Source organism: Sciurus vulgaris (assembly GCF_902686455.1).
Source record: "Sciurus vulgaris genome assembly, chromosome: 2".
Classification (NCBI taxonomy): Eukaryota; Metazoa; Chordata; class Mammalia; order Rodentia; family Sciuridae; genus Sciurus; species Sciurus vulgaris.
This window is the reverse complement of record NC_136462.1, coordinates 153,567,366-153,580,252: the sequence shown is the minus strand read 5'-3', so window position 1 is coordinate 153,580,252 and position 12,887 is coordinate 153,567,366. Positions and strand designations below refer to the sequence as shown.

At 43.2% G+C, this 12,887-nt stretch overlaps 1 protein-coding gene across 1 annotated transcript in view; it reads right to left on the bottom strand.

Moving 5' to 3' along the window:
- Nucleotides 1–5,983, bottom strand: part of LOC306650833 (ninein-like protein) — a 136,084-nt gene extending 130,101 nt beyond the window's left edge. Inside the window, 1 exon segment of the mRNA XM_079123159.1 lies at nt 5,746–5,983. The gene's annotated coding sequence lies outside the window, so the exon portion shown is untranslated.
- Between the last annotated feature and the right edge of the window lie 6,904 nt (nt 5,984–12,887).

Genomic DNA, 12,887 nt, shown 5'->3' with positions numbered 1-12,887 from the left:
TGATCACTTGGTTAAGATGGTGTCCACAGCAGGATAGTCACCTTTTACCTGAATTATGAGAATCTTAGGTAGTAAAATGTACAAACACCATTTACACAATTTGAAATAATAAAAATTTAGTAGAAATTCCAGATTCAATCCCCAGTACCAAAAAAACAAAATGTACCAAAAACTGCTTAGTTTCCAAGTCCCAGGGCATTATGCACTTACAAATGTTTCTTAGATTGCTGTCACAGAGCAACAGCTGGTTGTCTTTGAGTATGTTAGCAGTTGACTGTAGACACTTCAGTCAGGATGCTACAAGCATCTTGGTGAGGCAATTTTCTGAGGAGCGCCACCAAAAACTTGAAGAGGTCACTGATGCAGGCTGTGGGGTTTGGAAATGGAGCATCCAGTTTTTGGTCCCTGCCCGGAATCTGGGGGCCAAACTTGTTCTGTCACTTCTCTTAATTTATGTCCTTGGCCAGCAGTGAAAAAGGTCACCTGAACCTGGGGAAAAGTGGTGGAGCTGCAGCCTGTCCTTGGGAATCTCTGGGGCAGAACATACTGCCCTCTTAGTTTTTCCCAGTGAGTCCTATTTTCCTCTCCTGTCCACATGGGTCACACATTTCCTAGTCTGTTCAAGGTTCTGGGGACAGTGGTGGTTTGGCCCATGTTTCCCTGCTTGGTTTTGTTCATTTCCATGAACACAGATAGAAGCCAAAGCCACATGATCAGCAGTTCAGTACTTGCTACTTCAGACAGGAGAGCTCCCCAGGGTTGTGACAGCCTGACTGTCAAAGTCTAGTTCTTGTTCATTTTTTAATTTATAGCAGTTCCTAAATCTCTGTGCCCTTGGAACTAAAACTTCAAATCAGTGAATATTTCATGACATTATTTAATGTTGGTTCTTGTTTATAGTTGAATGTCACCTGTGAGCCTAAGGAAATCCTAAGGCCTCCAGGGTGAATGAGCCCTTGGGAGGTGTACCTGGCAGGGCGAGCCCAACACCATCTCTTTGTGTAGTGGCTGCTGAAGGCTCAAGGTTTGTTACAGATTCAATGCCAGCATCAGACTCAGTTTTAAAAAATGTTATTTCTCTGAGCATGCATGTACACAGCAAGACCACAGAAGCAAATTGGGCTGGGATATAGCTCAGTTGGTAGAATGTAAGCCTCGCATGCACAAGGTCCTGGGTTCAATCTCCAGTACCACAATTAAAAAAAAAAAAAAAAGAACGAAAGAAAAGAAAAGGGAAATCATTAAACCATCAATACTCTTGCTTAAAAACAGAATTTGTTAATAATTCCCATCTGGATCCTCACCTACAGGATCACATAAGTCATGGCTTTTTATCAGTACTGAAAACACATAATTTTCCTTTTAAAGTAAAGAAACTATCAAGTTATTCTGAGGCAGAGAGGGATGGTGGAAATCTCATTGTGTTTGGAGACAACATAACACAGCACAGTAGGGGATGTGAAATCTACAGAGGGCTTGTCCAGATCTGGGCACCCATGACCTTCATGTGACCTTAAGTATGCTATTAACCTAATTGCTGAGTTCTCTGTTTGTGGAATGGGGGCAACAGCACACCTTGGCTCAATGAACTACTGTGAGCACTACTTGATAGAATTTACAAAAAACTCTTTGAGAACAGGGCCTGGCACACAGTGAACACTCACTCAAAATGTAAACATTTCTGATAGCACCCTGGACCCTAGTAGAGGAGACATACTACCTGTGTTGAGACTCACACAAGCTTGCCACTAACCAAAACCCAGGCCTGTCCTCCCCCAGTCCCCATGCCTCTCAGCCTCCAAGTGTAGGGGCCTGCTGCACATCAAGACCTGTTCAAATGGCCTGTGACTGCTCTCAGCCTGGCTGAAGGACCAGGCATGTTACTGATTATTCTTAATGACAGTCACAGAAGTCAAGCCTCCTCTCCCTGCAGATGTGAGGCAATTTTACCATTTCAGACATGAAGCAGCCCATCCTTAAACTCTGGATTTTTCTTCTGTCGCCTCTCTGTTTAAGACAGTCTGAGCTGGGTTTCCCACAAATGGCAGTTAAACCACCCTAACTGTACAGTCTTTACTGGAGCCCTAAAAACCTAGAGCTTTTAAAGAATGATTTTCCCTAATAAATGATGACCACTTGGAGAAAGTCTAACACACCAAAATCATGACCTAAATGATGGTTCTACAAAGTAAATCTTAAAATAAGATAACTGAGTTGAAAGAGAAGAGGATGCATCACTTCTCTCTCTCTCTCTCTCTCTCACACACACACACACACACACACACAGACACACGCGCGCACACCCTTGCCAGTTTCCTCTATTTCCTCTAACAAGATACAAAATAACAATCCATGTACAGAAATCAGTATCTACCAGTGCTCTTCTCAAACTTGAGTGCACCATAATCATCTAGAGGACTCTGGTTTATTTCAGAAACTATCAAATGATTTTAATTCAAAGGAGACTATATCCAATCTTTGGGAACTAAGAAGCCACATATATTAGTACTATTTTTTTTGAAGTCCGAGGACGGACAATCCAGAGGAAAGAAAAGTGCAGTACCACGTGAAAGCTTCAATTCAGGTCAAAAGAGGATAACAACAGAGATAGGTCCAGAAGACTTTACAGTACCATAAAAGAACCCTGTTGATTCACAAACTCTGCCAGTCACAATCCAGGAGGCTCAAGGTTACTGAGAGGATGCCAGAAGGAAAACCAAGCTTTCCACTACAGCCCCGCCCCCCAAGAGTCTGATCCAAAGTTCTGGCCCCCTGCTGTGATTAACCAAACCTCTGGCCTTGAGCCTGCATTCCTAATTTGTATTAAAGCCAAGGACTAAACTAGACCCAAACATAGAACCAGTGCTATTCAACTACTTATGGAATAGCTATAGAATTGGAAACAAAGTAGCCATAGCACTGGATAACTTTCTAGGCCGGAAGCCTTGTCAGGTATCTGAATCTACTTCCGAATATCTCAGTTTAGGTGTGAAGTAAGGACACTGCTCTGATTTTTGCTTCCCACTTCCAAATCTTTTTTGAGCCAGGAGCCACCTGTTTATAACAAGATTCACAGGTCAGGTGCCCAAGGTAGAAAGGATGTGCTCAGAGGGACTCCTCACACACCACCTACCAATCAGCATCTAAAGCCAGTCACCATTAATCAGAAGCTCTTGAATACTTATGGTTCATAGTTGGATACTTATGGTTTGTTATAAAGATCTGGAACAAAGAGCACACTAATTTTAAGGGCTTTACAATATGCCATTAGCAAATGACCATGTCAGCTCACCACCTCCAAGCAGCCCTGCAAATTGCAAGTATGTATGTGGCAAATATGAGTTAGAGAAAATCAGTGTTCCATTCAAAGTGTACATAAACTCAATTAAAATTTTTTAAATCCTAACTTTTGCTTTGTGAAGTGTTCTCCTTCTAATTTGATGGTGTTATTATTTGAAGTCCAAATTCCTTAGAGAAAATTTGCAGTTTTCTAATTCTGGGGAGGAAAAAAAAAAAAAAAGCTAGTATCCTCTAATTTTTATTGAATCCAAACACAAAAATACCAGTTTGATTTGTTCTTTTATAGTCAGGTATTAAAAACACAGCATTTTTAAAGAATAATTTCCCCTAATAAATGATTAACCCTTGGAGAAACTAACACACCAAAATCACTACTTATTTGCTTCCTAGATGATGTATCTACAAAAATCCCAAAATAAGGTAACTGAATCACATCACACACACACACACACACACACACACACACACACACAAAACTACTCAGTTTCTGCTAATAAGATACAAAATAACAGTCAATACCTGACAGTCACATACTTAATAATAGGGATACTATCTGATAAATGCATCACTGAGGTAATTTTGCCACTGTGCAAACCTGAAAGTGTATTTATACAAACCTAAATGGTATAGGTCAATAACTTTACATGGCCTCTTTTTGCAATCAAGAGATTTGGTAAATTAAGATGTATGAGCTGCTGTTCAGCAGTATAACATACTGTTCCACAGTAAACTTTTTTTTTTTTTAATAAGTTAGAAGGAGCACACTCTAATATCATAGAAAGTATAGCTATAGTAACTAGGTAAATCAGTAACGTTGTTTATTCTCATTATTCTAGTATTGATGGAGCTAGGGATATATCTTAGTGGCATGAATTCCACATACATGAGACACTGGGTTTGATCCCCAGCACCACAGAAAAAATTTATGCACTGTACATGAGTGAATGCATTATACTTTTAATGCATATGAGGGCAGCAAAGGTTTGTTTACATCGGCATCATCACAAACACATGCTTTGATGCACTGAGCTAGGATATTACAATTCACTATGAGGTTACAATGTCACTAGGCAATAGGGATTTTTCAGTTCCATTATAATCTTATGGGACCACCATCATATTTGTCAGTGATGAAATCTTCAATGCATGGCACATCACTGTAGACCACTTTGATCTGTTATAATTTGAACCACAACTAGATAATGTATAGGTCAAACAGAGTAGGGACAGCATGTGATAGTAGAGTGCTACCCCTAACCGTCTGAGTATTTTCCTTTTAATATACACATACTCTTGCACACAGTTCATAAAACTGCTCAGCTTAGTGTTCTGTTAAACAAACCCGTTTCACAATCTTTCTCTGCTTTAAAAGTAGTATAAATCCATTATGAAAAGCCGGAAATCACAGCAGACTTCTGAGAAGAAACTCACCATCACTCATAGCCCCTCCCAACTACTGATCTTGAGCATCACAACCTCTTCGGGGTCCCTCTCTGTGGTCCCGAAGCTTGGGCCTACGTCTGGTAGAGCAGAAAGAAACCTTAACACCCTTTTCCTTTCCATCCTGTGTAAACACAAAATCCCATACAGCACTCCTAACAATGTGGCACTAATACAAGGGCATATGTGTGAGTGTGAAACACCCAAAGCAGTCAGATGAAACTCTTACATGGAATTTGTGACTGGACACACTGATGGGAGGAAAGGAGTGATGAGGCAACACGAACACAACAGATAAAACTCCCAAAAGTCTTCTCCAACTCCAAGAGTGGTATCCAGATTTCCAAAAATCTCCCCAAGCACAAATTCATTAATATCAAAGGAAGCAGGTAAGTACTCTGTGGTGGGAGAGGTCATAGGACAGAATGCAGCGAAACGACTGGACGCCAACAGAAGCTCAAAAGCACAGCGTCCTTACATCCTCCAAACGAGTGGCTGCGTGAGGCAACCGGGTAGAGGGGTCCCCAGTACCGGCACCCCCGAGTCGCAGTAGCGCGATGTCTGGGAGGGAAGAAGGTCCACGCCTCAGGTACTTAGGACCACCACAGCTCCATCCACCCGTCTGACTTTCTTTGCAAAGGGAACTGTGCTCCCCACCCTATAAAGGACCGCCAGCCAGTGGTTGAATGTCCACTTCACAAGGGGATGGAACTCCAAGGTGCACCGGCACTTCGGAAAGGCGGTCGACGCAAGACCGCGTTTTTAAAAGTTTGGTCAAGCATCTGGACTCCCACAAGTACGTTAAAGTGGTGACCACTCCCTCTCCATCCTAGACGGGGGCAGAAAAAAACGGCACCACCGTAGACTTACCAAGTCTGCCCCGGTGCCCCAAGAAGTTCAAGCGGCCGGGTACCTGGAGGCTGTGCGAGGACTTGGACCCCGCGCGGCGCCAGGAGGTACTGGGGAAGCTAAGGCGCGACCGCCCGCCGCCCCGCCCCGACTTACCTAGGGAGTGAGTGGGAGTCTCGGCTCTCAGCCCGCTAGCTGGGCCAGGGACGCCGGCCGGCGCGTGCTCCCAATCCGCCGCTCGCGGGCAGTTCTTTGTGTCCAGGGCCCAGGCGCCGAGGCGCCGCTCTGGTCCCGCCCCCAGGCGCTGCCCCCGCACCCTGCAGCCCCAGCCCCTCCCGGGTTCTCGTGGATCCTTCTCCGGCGGGTCGGGGCGGGGCCTGGCGAGAGAGAAGCGGGAGGAGGGAGGGGAAGGAGGGAAGGGAAGGGACAGGAGGAGGGAAGAGACGCGGGCAGGGAAGGGAGGGAGAGGAGGAGGGGCGGGACGAGACGGGGCGGGGACGGGGCGGAGCACGCGGAGGCCTGGTGAGAGGGGTAGTGAGACTCCTCTGCAGCGCTCCAGACTTTTCCTCAAAGCTGAAAACCTCTAGAGGTGGACCCCCGAGCTGGTCTCCCAGATGTGTTCGGTGGGGTTGGGCTATTCACAGCTCTTGGTCTAGCATCTTCTGGAAACAGTTCGGGAGGCAGACCAGCCAGGGGTGATTCCCCAAACCCACAACTGAGAAAACGTATGGACATAAAACCTAGCTTCTAGCCTTCCAATCATGTATTCAATCAATATATATTTATTGAACATCTACTAGTGCCAGGCATTGTCCTAACGTCTAAGAACACAGCAGTGACAATGGGGGGAGGGGAGGACTAAAAAAAAAAATTCTGTCCATCCTGGGAGATACGGGAAGACAATTTAGAAACCTAAATAAAATATAGAAAAATATCAGATAATTATATTCTGTGTCCATGATCCATCCCAGCCAGTGAAAGATAAGGTGGCCTGGCACACCCTGCATAAGTGGCCCAGCTGTGGGACATGTAGCCAAGACCCGACTAATTTATAATACTAAGTTCCCAGGGGTGTGAAGACTCATGTGGCTGCCATTAAAGAATGTTCTCTAAAATTCCCTATTTTCTACTTGGGGTTTCATGCACCAGTTGCAGAATGAATTTGATGTGAAATATAAATGTAAAAAATACCCATTGCAAGGGGATATATCAAACTTAAATGAGCTGATGAGTAGCTCCTCATCAGAGAGAAATGGGGTATGATAATCAGTTTTCACTAACTGTAACAAATGCCAGAGACAATCAACTTTTTTTTTTTTTTTTTTTTTTTTTTTTTGGTACTAGGGATTGAACCAAGGGGTGCTTAACCAATGAGCAACATCTCCAGTCCTTTTAAAAATTTATATTTTGAGACATGGTCTCACTGACTAGCTTAAGGCCTAAGTTGCTGAGGCTGGCTTTGGGCCTGCAATCCTTCTGTCTCAGTCTCCTGAGCTGGTGGGATTATAGGTGTGCACCATCAGGCTGGTTGACATAATTAACTTTTTAAAGAGAAAATGTTTGGTTTGGCTCAGAGTTTTAGGACTTTCAGTCTGTAATCCTTTGCTTTGCCCACATCATGGCAGGGAGTGCAGATGGAGCAGAGCCATCTCATAGAAGAGAAGCAGAAGAGAGGCAGAGGAGGTGCCAGGGATCCACAGTCCCCTTTAAGGACATGCTCCCAATGATGAGAAGCTTTCCCACTAGCCCCCACCTCTTAAAGGTTGTACCTGTCTCTCAGTAACACCATGGACTACAGACTAAGCCTTTAACAGGTGGGCCTTTGGGTGACATTCCAGATCCAAACTATAGCATAGCAAGAATAGGATTTCCCTGCCTTGACAATTTAAAAATTAAAAATACCAGTGTCTGAGTTCTACACCTAGATATTCTGATTTCGTCTATTCAGGAAAGAACCTTCTAACCAATCTTAACTGTCCCCCATATACCCTATATTTCAGACATCATCATATCCTGATAGCTCTTCCTTTTAAAAACATTTTTAATTAAATTATATTTACCAAAAAACTTGCAAAAGTAGGATAGAGAGTTTTCATATACTTCTCACCTAGTATTATGTTGCACTGTCCCAGTTTGCAATGCTGGAGGTAGGCCTAATGTGTTGCGCTATCCAAGTTGGCAACACCAGCAACCATGGAAAAAGGACTCACTCTCTGTGCACTGAGGGTCTGAGAAGAGCTTTATTTGGGAGAGATGGAGCACTTGTCACCTAGGGAGCTGCTTCTGTCTTTACTGTGTATAACACTGTCTTTTATATGCTTGCAGTTAAGGTAGCCATCCATGTTAAAGGCCAATCCTGGGCTGGGGAGATAGCTCAGCTGGTAGAGTGCTTGCCTCGCAAACACAAGGCCCCGAGTTCGATCCCCAGTACCGCAAAAAAAAAAAAAAAAAAAAAAGGCAATCCTTGCATAAGCAGTTACCAGCCTATTTGGCACACTATAACAGAAAGTAAAAAACAGTCCTGTGAATACAGAAGGTGACCATTTCACAGACACTGAAGAACTGTCTTACACACCACAGAATAACCTCCTGTTCAGAGAGTACAGGAAAAGGATATGGGGCCAATGTCCCTGAGGATCCGGTTTGGTGCCTCCATCTTTCAACAGAATGCCATATAGGCCTCCTTCCAAGGGCACAGTGCCCACAGTATTATGGTTTGGATATGATGTGTCCCCTAAAAGTCTCATGTTAGACCATGTAGAAATGTTAAGAGGTAAAATGATTAGATTATGAGAGTTGTAACCTAATCAGTGGATTGATCCATTTGTTGGATTAATAATTGGAAAGGATTACTGAGTGGTAACTATAGGCAGGCAGGATGTGGCTGGAGGAAGTAAGTCACCAGGGCATGCCTTTAGAGTTTCTATTTTGTTTCTGGCAACAGGCTATCTCTTTGTCTTTGTCTTTTTCTTTCTTTCTCTCTCTCTCTCTCTCTCTCTCTCTCTCTCTCTCTCTCTCTCTCTCTCTCTCTCACTCTTTTCTCTCTGATTCCTGTGAGCTTTCAACTGAACAGCTTTCCTCCATCATGTTCTTCTGGTGTGATGTTCTGCCTCACTCAGACCCACAGCAATGGAGCCAGTCACACATGAACTGGACCTCTGAAACTGTGAACCCAAAATAAACTTCTTCTCTAAGTTCTGTCAGGTATTTTGGTCACAGCAACAAAAAAGTGACTAACATACCCAGGTTTCCATAATAGTAGCATTTTATATAATGTGATACAGCTATTAGAATCAGGGCTTTAATACTGATATTAAAAGTACTATAATAGCATACTAGAGACCTTATTTGAATTTCACCATTTTTCACTAAATGTCCTGTTTTTAAATTTTTTCTTTCAGTTCCAGGATCCTATCCAGATGCCCTTTATTGCCACCGTGACCTGAGTTACCATCATCTCTGTCCTGTGTAACAACTTCCTAGCCATACTCCTTGCTTCTACTTTTGCATTTCTATATTCTATTTAATCTTTGTTATTTTAAAAACTATTGTTCACTGTTTTAGTTAGCTTTTTGTCACTGTGATGAACATCTGATGAGGACAACTTAGAGGAGGAAAAGTTTATTTTGACTTATGGTTCCAGAGGTTCAGACTATAGTCAGCTGAGTTCACTGCTTTGGGCCTGAGGTGAAGTAAAGCATCATGACCAAAAAGGAAAAGCTGCTCAGTTCACTGGTGGAATCAGGAAGCGGAGAAATATGTGAAAGGGCAACAGGGAAGATGCACCCTTTCCAGGGCATTCCCCAGTGACCTGCTTCCTCCAGCTCACCCCACCTGCCTACAGTTACCACAGTCAGTACATTCAAGCTAGGATGAACCAATTAGATCACAGGTCTCATAATCTAATCATTTCACCTTTGAATACTCCTGGATTAACAGAAGATCTGGGGGGATACCTTGTCTGCAAACTATTTTGTGATTGTCACAGCTTTATTTTCACAACATACTCATGTTTTGTTTGTTTATCTTTGAGCCCCTGTTTATGAACTAACATTGTGTGTGCGTGTTTGTATGTGTGTGTGTGTGGTTCTGGGGACAGAACACATGGTCTTGGGCATGCTAACACATGCTCTACCATTGAGCTACACCTCCAGCCCGAACATATTCTTAAAATGTCAGAGTATAAAGAATTTATGGGGAATTTCTATTTCTTCCTTGGACTATATTTTCTTCTGGGGTTAGTTCTTTGTATTTTGCATTCTTGCTTTCCTTTTTCCTTTTCTGGGGAAGAAGAGAAGAGGAACAGGAACATATTTCCATAGGTCCCCTAGTGCTCTTGAACAAATAAGCTTTTCCTTCAAAACCTTTTTGCCTTGACATGATGTGAGTAATTTCATGTGCACATGCTAAGCATGAACTCTGCCATTGAGCTAGAGAGGATGGTTCCATCCCCATGAGCTTCAGAGATGCTCCCCACCTCCTGATTCAGCATTTTTACTTTGCATGTTTCACACCTGTTTTTTTTTTTTTTTTGTATCAGTCATTTCCAGCCTCCCAGCAGAAAATAAAGAGGAAAGGTGAGGCACTATTTGGGTTAGTCTGTTTTCTGTTGCTATAATGAAATATTTGAAACTGAGTACTAGAGTGGGTGGCTCCTTCAGTTCTGCTCCCTTGGTTGCATCACATCACAGTGGGTAGGATCATGGCAGGAGCACACGCTAGGGAGAAATCACAGGGTGAGTCAGGAAGCCAGAAACCCAGGAGAAGCCAGTTTTACTCTTTTATAACAACCCACTCTCATGAGAACTAACTCATTCATACAAACAGTGTTAATCTCTTCCAAGGGCAGCACCCCAATGACCTAATTACCTCCCCTCAAGCACCATCTCCTAATGGTCCATCACCTCCTACTGTTACCACACTGAGGACCAAAATTCTAACAAACATTCTGGGGGGATGAACTGCATTAAAACCGTAGTAGACTGATTCTGTTCATTTTGGAGCACATTGGTACATAGTCTTAATGTATTTGCCCAAGTATAGGGGTGAGATTGGAAATCTCAGTAATGTGTACATCAGTCTTTATTCATACTGACCAGGACCTCAAAAAGGAGAAAGTGGATACTGAGGTCAACTGGAAGACTCCAGCACAATTGTATAAGGATATTGGGTCTCTTCTTGTAAGCCTTACAGTTACAAAATGCATTTTCCTTTTGTTGCTAGATCCAGCTGCTCAGTGGTCCTCTCTCCCTCTCCTGCTGCTACCATCCTGAGCAATTTCCAACCGCCTATACACTTGAACCTCCTGCCTGAAAATGAAAATGGTCATTGCTCACTCTTTAGACATAAGAATTGTTCTGAAAATTTCTGATGGTATTAGAAGCTAGAGAGAAGTGGGAAGGCCGGATCCTGGGTGACTGCAGTTATATCAGCCAAATAGTAAAGACAGAGAAGGAAAAGGCAGGTTCATGATGCCAGTAGAAAACCCAGTTGGAAAAAAAGTCAGGAAGTTTCCAGATCTGATAATTTAGCTGGGAAAATAGCCAAAGAGACAGAGTTGATATATAAAAGAAAATAGTAGGATTTAATTATGAACCGACTGTCAAATTGAGAGGCAAAGAGAAATGAAAATCAGGAGTACCTTTCAAATACTTACTTAGGTGGAAGGTGAAGTTGTAGGGTTACCCAATACTTCAGGGAAAAGTTAAACGTTCTGTTCTCATCATGAATTATTAATGAAATCTCAAGATGTAACTGCCTTAGAAACTGAGTATTGTATCAAATTAACCAGGGATGAGGCTCAGAGGGTAGACTCCATTGCCCTCATTTAGAAGCATATCATCTTGTCCTCCTGGACAAGGAGGAAAACTGACAGCAATAGGTCAGTAACTGAAGCTGGGAAAATCTGATGAGTAGATTTTAAGTCTTATCTTCTGGGAAACACTTATTATTTTCTGGTTCCCACCTGATCACTCTGTCTCTAGAGCACATTGGATATCAAGGAGAGACTAAGAATACATGATAAAGGAGAAAGAAACATTATGTAATCGGGACACTGGGAGTTGGTGGATCTTTAGGAGTGTGTGTGTGTGTGTGAGAGAGAGAGAGAGAGAGAGAGAGAGAGAGAGAGAGAAATGGGGGCGGAGAGGGAGGGAAGGGAAGAGAAAGGAAGGGAAGGGAAAGGAAATCAAGGGAAATCAAAGACCACTCCCAATGAAGATATGCCTGACCAGGTGAAACCACAGTCCCTGCCTCGTAAATGTTTCTCTTCTCATCTCTCAGTCTGCTTGTGACAAAATGAGCTTAAATTTCCTGGAAACTGGCAAAACTTCTTTCCAAACGGCCTTTGATGGGTCCATGTTTCCTGGACAGTGGAAGCCAGATTCACTAACCTCATCAGCATCCTTCATGTACATCTCAGTTCACCTGCATAGATTCTCCATCACTTGCCCCATGGACCCTCTGCTCCAGCAAAACCATGTACTGTTGTGGTCCTCTCTGCCACATCCTGCAGATCCTTTATTTATAAATACATCTTCTTTATTTATAACATGCAGGTAAAAGGGGACAAGAAATAGGAGGAGCTTCTTCTGTGAAGTACAGAATAGGATGAAGTTAGGGGAGACATTCTCTGTGGGAAGACTCCAGAAGGAGACACGCAGCGACACATACTTCCTGGCAGTTTCTAGAAGCCAGGCCTCTGTATCCTATGGCTCAACCTAGTCTGATTCTGCTAAATAAGGACAGCTTCCCACAATGCACTGTTGATTTTTGAGATTCTTGAGAGTGCCTTTAGCACTCCTGACTTCATGTTTTTAATGCACTGTGCCACTTTTCCATCAACTTGAGTCTGTTTATCCATTAAGATTGTGTTCGAATCTGTCCCCTTCTGAGAAGACACCCATTGCACCTGTATTATCCTATCCATTGAGTAAGTGATTCTATTATGCTTTTGTTATGGTTCGGTTGGGAAGGATTCCCCCAAAGCTCCTATGTTAATGTAGGAATATTCAGAGATGAAATGATTGGATTATGAGAGATGTAACCTAATCAGACCATCCTGATCTGAAGGGAATAAGTGGGTGGTAACTGTAGGCATGTGGGGCATGACTGGAGGAGGTGGAACAGGGCAAGAGCCCTGGGAGGGCTCATCTTTTCCATCTCCTTCTCTCTCTCTCTCTCTCTCTCTCTCTCTCTCTCTCTCTCTCTCCTTCCTGGCCAGCCAAGAATGAGCAGCACTACTTTACCATACCAATCTGCCATGATGTTCTGTCTTATCTTGGGCCCAGCATTTGACT